Source organism: Adiantum capillus-veneris, chromosome 5 (genome assembly GCF_014529385.1).
Source record: "Adiantum capillus-veneris isolate H3 chromosome 5, ASM1452938v2, whole genome shotgun sequence".
Taxonomy (NCBI): domain Eukaryota; kingdom Viridiplantae; phylum Streptophyta; class Polypodiopsida; order Polypodiales; family Pteridaceae; genus Adiantum; species Adiantum capillus-veneris.
Genome location: NC_140935.1, coordinates 130,870,117 through 130,879,605, shown reverse-complemented (window position 1 = coordinate 130,879,605; position 9,489 = coordinate 130,870,117). Strand labels below are relative to the sequence as shown.

The following is a 9,489-nucleotide window of genomic DNA, read 5'->3' as shown; positions in this document are numbered from 1 at the left end:
TGGGCACCCAACCCACAGTACCCAGCCCTCTAGTGTTTTGCTAGAAGTGCCATCATCAACATCCATGGCGTTTTTCGATGAACGTACTCAACCCACAAGCGCATTTAGCCTATATTAGCAGATTTGCATTTTCCTCAATTTTTAGTCCTAGTGCTTTTAGAAGTTGCAGATTTCAATCATAGTCCTAGCGTTTCCAGATTCAGCCCTCAAATTGGCTAGCCTTTTTCAGTTTTCATCCCATCCTTGGCGCCGGCCATAGAAAATCAGCTCATAAACTCGTCGAGCTTGTAGATGCCATTCAGCATCGCTAGTGTTTTGCATTTTCAGCTCTTAGCCTCGCAGATGCAAGTATCTATAGCAAGATCCCATCAACATCTCAGCATCTAGGACCATTGTATCAGCATTTGTGCAATCTAAAACAAATACCTCTCTAGCGATAGAGAGGGGGGCCCTTGAAGGGGGGTTTGGGACCCCATATGGTGTTAGTCTCCTTCGTCTCTCTCTTTCACTCACAGAACCTTCACTCATAGTATCATTCTCTCTTCTCTCTCTCTCTAGTCTTTGAACATCTCTCATGGAGTAAAAGGAACTCTCTCATTCAGTAAAGGAACCACGTGCGTGCACAGAGCACTCATCTTGGGCATTCACCATCAATGACTTCTATTGCACATTACATTAGGGAGCATATTGCTTGCAACCAAAGGAGTAAGGATGTGTTCATGCGTGCACCACTTATCGATAACATGTTACTGATGTAACTATGCCAAAATCACCATAGGTACAAAAAGACTTGCATAGTTGCATATAAGACAAATAGATGGCGCACATGTGACCATGCATGAGGCACACTTATTTGGAAAAGTAATTGATAAGAGGGCCTTCATGTGATGAGTTTCAAAACTCTCCTCAACTATTCCAAAATGAAGATTAAAAAAAGTGGTTGCATTCTCTCTCTCTCTCACACACACACACACACACACTTGCTACAACCTCCATGTGTGGGTTGAACCCTCTTTCCAAGCTTTGTGTACGGTGACTTTTGTTGGCTTTCACCTAGAGGAAGTCATTTTTTGAGATGGAGAGTTCTTTCTCATAAACACTTGTCATTTCAACAAAAGTTTGTGGAAAGAAACACTAGGCTCTTACTTAGTCAACTCTTCAGACTCACCATGTGAATGAGTGAAACTAGCACTTAACAACTTTTTTACCTTTCTGAAACTCGCCGAGAGAAGGCCCCATGTGACCACTTCCTGAGACCAACTTGTGGTCTCTTCAAGAGAGTCATATGGAGAGACCAAGCATATGGGTTGGTAGGATTCCTCTACTTTCTACAAGAGCAAGTACAATAGCTATGGCACTTGTAGCTGTCTCAAATTTCCAGCACAAGCGTTCCACGATTCAAGCAAATGCCATGTTAAGCACATTGAGGCAGATTGTTAAACATGTAATGTCCTTGCGTTGAAGACAACCTCCCTTTTGCAATACTTTCTCTAACTTGAGCAAAAGGGAGGTTGTCTTCAACGGAAGGACATTACATGTTTTCCTATGGGACGGATGAGTTTAAATGCTTTAAGTGAGAAAAGAGTGTCGACATATAAGAGCACTGACGACTTAATATGCATTTACAATTTAAAAAAAGTGCAAATTTCCATGTTAAACTACAGTTGAGTCACGTATAATTATTTTTCATGGGTATCTTCAAAGATGCCCCATTTTGGGAGGAAAAGGAAGAGGTGAATCGCGTGCTAGCTCTGGTGACTGGACAGCTTGCAACATGAGTGGAGGGCTGACACTACTAGAGATCACTTGAATACCGACGCCAACTTCCCAACTTCATTGGCGGGCGTCGATATGTGCATCGGCAATACTGGAGGGAGCTCAGATTTTTAGAAAAACTCAATTTTCAATTTCCGTCGCGTATACCGACGCGGATACTGACACGTATCCAGCAGTGTATACCGACGCGTATCCAGCAGCGTGTACCGACGCCGACTGGTAAAAACAAAACCGCGGGCTTATTTTCTGCACGTTTCCAAAAATTCATTCTCTCTCTCTTTTCTCAACTCGCGGCCAGATCTGCACCTTTGGACTACTATGGGCTTGGGCAAACATCATCACATCTTCTCTACTTGCTGCAGGTAAGCCTATTGTCCTTGTTTTTTGGTTATTTTTGTGTGTGTGTGTGTGTTCTTTTTTTTTTTCTTGCAGATGTGGAAGCTACTCCGGAAGCTTTGTGCACACATACGAATGTATGTGAATGCACAATCTCATTGCTCTCTCTCTCTCTCTCTCTCACACACACACACACACACATTAATTTTAATTTTGGTTTAATTTTATATTTAAATTTGTTATTTAATTTTAAATTTCAAATTGTTATTGTTGTTTAATTTTAATTTTTTATTGTTATTTAATTCTATATTCAAATTTGTTACTGTTAATTGTATTTTAGGGTTTCTTGAAATTAATTTTAGGGTTAAAGTTAATTAGTTTTAGGGTTTTGTATATCCAAAAATAGAATAAAAAAGCTTTAAATACATTAACAAAAAGTAGTTTAAAAAAATAGAGTAGAAACAAAATTAAACATAAAAAAAGGGAGAGGGAAAAAGAGAGAAAGAAAGAGAAATAGAGAGAAGGAGAGAGTAGAGAAAGATAGAGGGAGAGAAAAAAAGATAGAGAGAGAGAGAGCTAGAGGTAAAGAGAGAAAGAGAGATAGATAGCGGGAAAGAGAAAGAGGTAAAGAAGGAGATGGAGGGAAAGAGAGAGAATAGAGAAAGAGAGAGGCAAAAGGAAGGAGGGAAAGATAGAGGTAGAGAGAAAGAGAGATAGATATAGAGGGAGAGAGAAAGAGAGGTAGAGAGGGAAAGAGAGAGAATAAAAACAAGCTTCAAAATGATCCAAGAACACATTGAAATATTCGCCCACATCCTGCTTCAAAGCCTTCAGCTTGGTGTCCATGTCAAGCGGGCCTTCCTTGCAAAAGTCATGCAGAAACCTTGTGCGTAATGCCGGCCACATTTACTTTGGCTCGCCTTCCAAAGCTTCGAACCACACTTTGGCCTTGCCTTGCATGACCAACAGAAACGTTTGCATCTTACTGTCATCATTCGACATTCTTAGTGACAGCATGTAAAGCACACACAATCTCTCTCTCTCTGCACACACAATCTCTCTCTCTCTCTCTCTCTCTCTCTCTCTCTCTCTCTCTCTCTCTCTCTCTCTCTCTCTCTCTGTGTGTGTGTGTGTGTGTGTGTGTGTGTGTGTGTGTGCGCGCGCGCGCGCGCGCAAAGAACCAACGGCCCGGGCGTACACACGCTCAATCGGCGCCGCGGCTAGTACGAGAGCAGAATAGAAGAAGAAAAGGGGAAGGGAGGAGCGACAAAACACAAAAGGCAAAGATGGTGGCTCATTGCTTGCTCAAAAAACCATCACAGCGCTCCACAGAGCTTCTCTCTCACTCTCCTCTAGCATTTTTAATAACCGATCGACATGTGGCACTCCTCTTGAGCTTCTTTGACTTCATTTGACCAGCTCAAAATACATTCGAAGCTCAACTCTCACTTTTACACATGAAAGTCCTCTAGGGAGCAACAACAGCGCCGTCGTTGCTCTTAGAGACAAGATTCCTCCTCAAACAAGCCGTCGGTCAAACGGATAGAAGAAACGTCCAAAATACAAGCCATTTTTTAAGTCCGTTTGGGTTTATCTACGGAAAAACGCAAACAGATTTCATAAACGGCTTCTACGTCGTAGGTCAAATTCGGTTGCGTTTTTCTACGGAAAAACGCAAACGGACTTCGGAAATGGCTTATATGCCTACCGAAACCATCCGTAGTCCATTAGGTAGTCTTAAGGCAATGTCAAGAACGTGTATGGCAAGCCGTAGGTCAAACGGACAGAAGAAACGTCAAATACACAAGCCGTAGGTCAAATCCGGTTGCGTTTTTCTACGGAAAAACGCAGATGGTCCTCGAAAACTGATTCTATGCCTACCGAAACCATCCGTAGTCCATTAAGTAGTCTTTAGGCAATGTCAAGAGTGCGTATGGCAAGCCGTAGGTCAAACGGATAGAAGAAACGCCAAATACACAAGTAGTAGGTCAAATCTGATTGCGTTTTTCTACGGAAAAACACAGACGGACTTCGGAAACTGATTCTACGCCTACCGAAACCATCCGTAGTCCATTAAGTAGTCTTAAGGAAATGTCAAGACCGTGTATGGCAAGCCGTAGGTTAAACGGACAGAAGAAACGTCAAATACACAAGCCGTAAGTCAAATCCGATTGCGTTTCTCTACGAAAAAACGCAAACAGACTTCGAAAATGGCTTCTATGCCTACTGAAACCATCCGTAGACGATTAGGTAGTCTTTAGGCAATGTCAAGAGCGTGTATGGCAAGCCGTAGGTCAAACGGACATATACATGAAGACTTTAAAGGGGTTCGTTCGTCAAAGAGCTCGTCCTGAGGGTAGCATGGCTGAAGGATGGCTTGTGCAAGAGTCTCTAGTTTTCATCAGTGAGTTCTTGGGTTCAATTCATCCAGAGATGCCCCGATTGTGGACTAATGAGACCAACGCCAAGGTTACAGGGGACAAGCCGCAAGGACAAGGCGTAGTGAGAAAATGGATCTGAGAATGCGAGAAAAGGTTATGAGATTCTGTCTACTCAACTCAGAGGCAATGCAAAAGTGGTTATAGAATTACGAAGAGGAAAAGAAACGACGTATTACAGAACGTTTGCAGTTCAAGCGCAATCGTGCCACTAGAAACCTGCCTTATCCTGACCATCTTCAGAAGCTGCCAGACTTTCCTACTGGTCGATGGTTAGATGCAACAATTTCGGAGGCAAAGCTAAACGGAGTGTTGATTACTGAAGAAGAAGAGGAGATGTCAAGGGGTTGCGACTGGCATGTAAGTATTTCTACAACTTTTTTTTAAAAAATCCATATGGTCTACATTGCTTTAGTAAACCCTAAACTATGTGATTTATGTGCTTGTAGTATCACAAATACGGAGCTTTGTGGTCCCATGGGAGACACTTCAGAGTGCAGTGGATAGACGAACGAAGGGTGACCTTCAATAGTGGGGTTATAGCAAGCTTCGTCCAAGAAAGTCGGGCTAGTGCCAGTGATGAAAACACACAGATTGGTCAGCTTGAATACTTTGGCTACATCCAAGACATTTTGAAGATTAGCTTCAGAAAGTTTGATACTTTTATCTTTGATGTCAAGTGGTTCAGAGTTATTACTAGTGGGCCTAATGCAATTGTACGCAAAGATAAGAGTGGATTAATTCAAGTGAACTCCAGGTGGGTGTGGACAGATGCTCGGGATACATTTGTACTTCCGCAGCATTGTGAACAAGTTGTGTTCACAATAGATCCACTATGAAATGAGAAGGATGAAGAAAATTTGTCTGAACCACGCTGGCTATTTGTCGTTCAAGTTGCTCCACGAAGCAAACAAGTGTGTGAAGGATTGGATATAGAGGTTGAACAGTTGCAAGACTCAGAGGCACAGCAGACGGATGAGGATTTCAAAGTAGAGGTAAGCGATCAACAAATGCCAGAATCAGAACATGGAGATGACACCCTAAATGCGGAGAGCGATAACGAAGTGGAGTTTGATGATGAAGATGCGGAAGTACAGATTGATATAGATATTTTTGGCGCATCAGCTCTCATAGAAGATGAGAGAATGACCACTGATTTTTGTTAAGATGTAATTGTAATGAACACTTGCGACATCAATTAAATATAGTGATTTTTGTTACAGTTTTGTTTTTTATGTTATTTGTATTGCTTAAGTTTTTGAATAGTGTATTTCTGTTGATCTTTGAATTTAAGTTTTGCAGCCATGGCCGACGACGACTATACATACTCTCCAGACTTTAGTTTCCCAGTCACTCCGACCAGCATGTCACCCGTGCAGATGGGTAGCTTCTTGTCGCAGTTTACACCTGAGCAGATTGTTAGGCGCGGGCTCTTTGGGGTGTAGGCACCTCCAGACCTAGTACATCTAATCCTATACCTAGGACTAGTGTGCCTCCTACCCCCTTGACTAGTGTGCCCCCGAGTCCGATCGGCACTACACCTCCTACGAGTGTACCAGCTACACCGAGAAGTGGCCGGTCTTCTTTGAGACGGTCTAGGCGTCGTTCAGGTCTCTTCTGGAGGCGGTGGTTGTTGTGGTGACAGTGCTATCGATGCTTCCACACCACCGAGAGCGTGTCCACCGCTCTCTTCAGTAGACAGTTCACGAGCGAGCACACCACGTACACCTTGGGGATCACATGAGCATGATCCTAGCAAGGTGTATACGACCAGAGGCAGAGCTGTGGTCATGGATACGGCCGGAAAGGCCATGCAACAGAGGATACGATAGCTTTGCACAGTGCAGTTTGGCCATTCGGTGATGGAGCATTGGGATGCTCAGGATCAGGAGAGAAAAAACTACATCATTAAGGCCATTCATAGGGAGTACAGGCCGGCAGAGGGGTACGATCCAGTCTCGAATGACTGGATCTTTGGCGTGGTGATTGGCACCATGTCACGTCGTCGATCAGAGGCCAGAGACAAATTCAGGAACAATAAGCCGAAGCCGGCATGGTTGGACGCAGAGGAGTGGACAGCGATTGGTAGAGAGCTGACGGAGCATCCTAAGCGATTCCAGCAGCAGAGAGAGGCAGCCAGAGCATGTTTAGATTCTGCTGGATCATCACACCTTGGGAGTGGAGGATACGACACGCTTCGCCACGAGTTTGTAAGTATCATAAAAACGCTTTGATTAACTAAATGTATATGTGTTATTTTCATCTTTATTTATTGTTAAGTGTTTGGTTTTGCAAGAACTTGCAATGAAGCATTCTCCTACACGCCGAGAGGAGAAGTATGGCTACAAACATAGGCTTGTAGCTCTTTTGACACAGCTAGCGGAGGAGGGAGAGGCCGTCGACTGGGAGGCCTTGCCTTGAGGGACAGAGTTCATAGATTTGTATTGGTAGCTAGTTTTGTGTATATTCATGATTGTATATATACCGACATTTACACTTATAGTTACATGTTTTTACTTTTTGTTATCTGTTCATGGTCGGTTAGCAGATAGATGGATTTGTGTTATGATTATATATGGATTGAGTTATGTAATGAAGTCATGAAAATTCTTCTTGCTCAAGTGTTTGTAATCAATTTATGATATGGTTTTGGATTGGTAAATGAAGTTATGGTATGACTTGTTGTAGACGGACTTCCCCGATTGTTGGTGCAATTCAGTTTTGTTATGCTTATCGTTTAGGATTGACAAAGATTTGGTTATGGTTATGGTTATGCTTATTGTTTTATGCTTATGGTTAACAAAGATTTGGTTGTGCTTATTGTTTTATGCTTATGGTTGACAAAGATTTGGTTATGCTTATGGTTGACAAAGACTTGGTTATGCTTATTGTTTTATGCTTATGGTTGACAAAAACTTGGTTATGCTTATTGTGTAGGGTTGACAAAGATTTGGTTATGCTTATGGTTATGGTTATGGTTATGCTTATGGTTAAGGTTATGGTTATGGTTATGGTTATGCTTATTGTTTTATGCTTATGGTTATGCTTATAGTTATGCTTATGGTTTGTAATGTTGAATAAGTACTTGATCAACAGTTCTTGAATTCGCTCTTTAGCGAGAAACAGAGTGGTGGAGTGTCGTAGCTTTTGCACTCCTCTTTTGAGTAGTGAGAGTTGGTTTATGCTGCTTCAGTACATGTAGCAGTAGAAACTAACTCTCTCTGCACATAAGTGGAGTGCAATTGCTTTTGCACTTCTCCTTTGGATAGAGAGTGTTGCTTTATGCAGCATTCAGTACTTCTCTCTGTCCAAAAATCGAAAAGGTGGAGTGCGGTTGCTTTTGCACTCTTCCTTTGGGCAGAGAGGGTTGGTTTCTGTTGCTGTAGTATATACAACAGCAACAGCCAGCCCTCTCTACCCAAAAAAAATTTGCAGGTTTTGGCGTCGGTATAGGCGCTGCTTTATGCGTCTGTATAGGCGCCGGTATACACGTCGAAAACGACCTATAATTTCCAGCACGTATTTAGACGAACATACCGACGCGTATATAATCGTCAATTCAGAGGGTTATACCGACGCGTATATAATAGCTTATTTGGATGCGTATTTCAGCGCTTATACCGACGCCAAAACAGCTTATACCGACGTGTATACAAGCGTTTATATCAACGCTTAATATATCGACGCGTACATAAGCGTGTTGATTTCGAAGCGGATACCGGCGCGTATACCGACTTAGTTCATTTTAAAAATAAACTCAATCCCGTCGGTACACGCATCGGTATTCGTGCGACGTGTTGTAGTGTGAGGTTGATGTTGGTGGTAGCAGGAGGCCACTTGATATAGGTAGGATGCACGCAGGAGGAAATTAACCCACATGGTGGAGGAGAGGAGGTGGTCGGCAACAGTATGTGTTCATGGACAGCTGGCAAGGGTAGAGGTGGCACAGTTGCCAGAGGCAGTGGCAGGAGTCATGGACAGCTGGCAAGGCCAAGCAGCAGTATCAAGGCAACCCCCAAGGAGCGGGCAGTACAAGGGAGAGACAGCAATGAAAGGTCTACTTGAGCACATCATGTAATTGTCACATTTCATGAAGAGCATGTGTGTACATGGATTGAGATGCACAGTTATGGAAAATGAATTCAAAGCGTTGGTCGCCTTGGACATCGAATTATGAATCTCCCACAATCTTTACATGACCATAATTAGCATTAAGATACTAAAGTAAACTAATAGCTCCCCCACTATACTGAAATTATCATAAAAGCATCAGCTCTGGATGTTAACATTACACTTGTCCGAGGCCTTTCGACTTAGCGAAGTAACACAAATAGTAAAATGAGCATTGAGGAGTAAAAAGGAGAAAACGAAGACTATGGCTCATGTGGAAACATTGGATAGCTCCCACATCCTTTTGAATGCAATTGCCCTTCTGCCAGGTGTCAATAGCCTCGTCTACATGGCTTGTGCGACTACCATCATAGCTTTTTGCATTTGTGTGATGTAGAAGCCCTTTTGCATTTGTGCGAGGTGGAAGCAACACCTATGTATGCTTATGGGCAATTATATTTGTTGCAAAATTTGCATTGCGAAGCGCCATGTTGAGATCTTTGTTCCACATGACATCATGATGCGTAGCTGGTAACCCACAAACCACCAATATAAATGCAGGGTCACAACAAGCACCACTAACGGCTAGCCCATTGTCCATACCCGTTCAAAGGCTCACATTGCAAAAGCTGCTTCCATTGCTGTTTCCGTCCTGACGTTGCCTCTCGCCATCAACCTCAAACGCCTGCTGACCTTGAGCTGCTGCACTGCCCAATATGCAGCCCATCCCACTCTACCTTCATCCGCTAGTTCAACCTACGCACATGCCCCCGGCAGCCCTCCCCTTCTACGACACTAAAGTTCCTGGCCCACGCAGCCCAAGATAAGG

General features: G+C 43.1%; 1 pseudogene; it reads left to right on the top strand.

Annotated features, from left to right (window-relative positions):
* The first annotated feature begins 4,622 nt into the window (after positions 1-4,622).
* Positions 4,623-5,716, top strand: LOC147458116 (uncharacterized; annotated as a pseudogene).
* Positions 5,717-9,489: the final 3,773 nt, after the last annotated feature.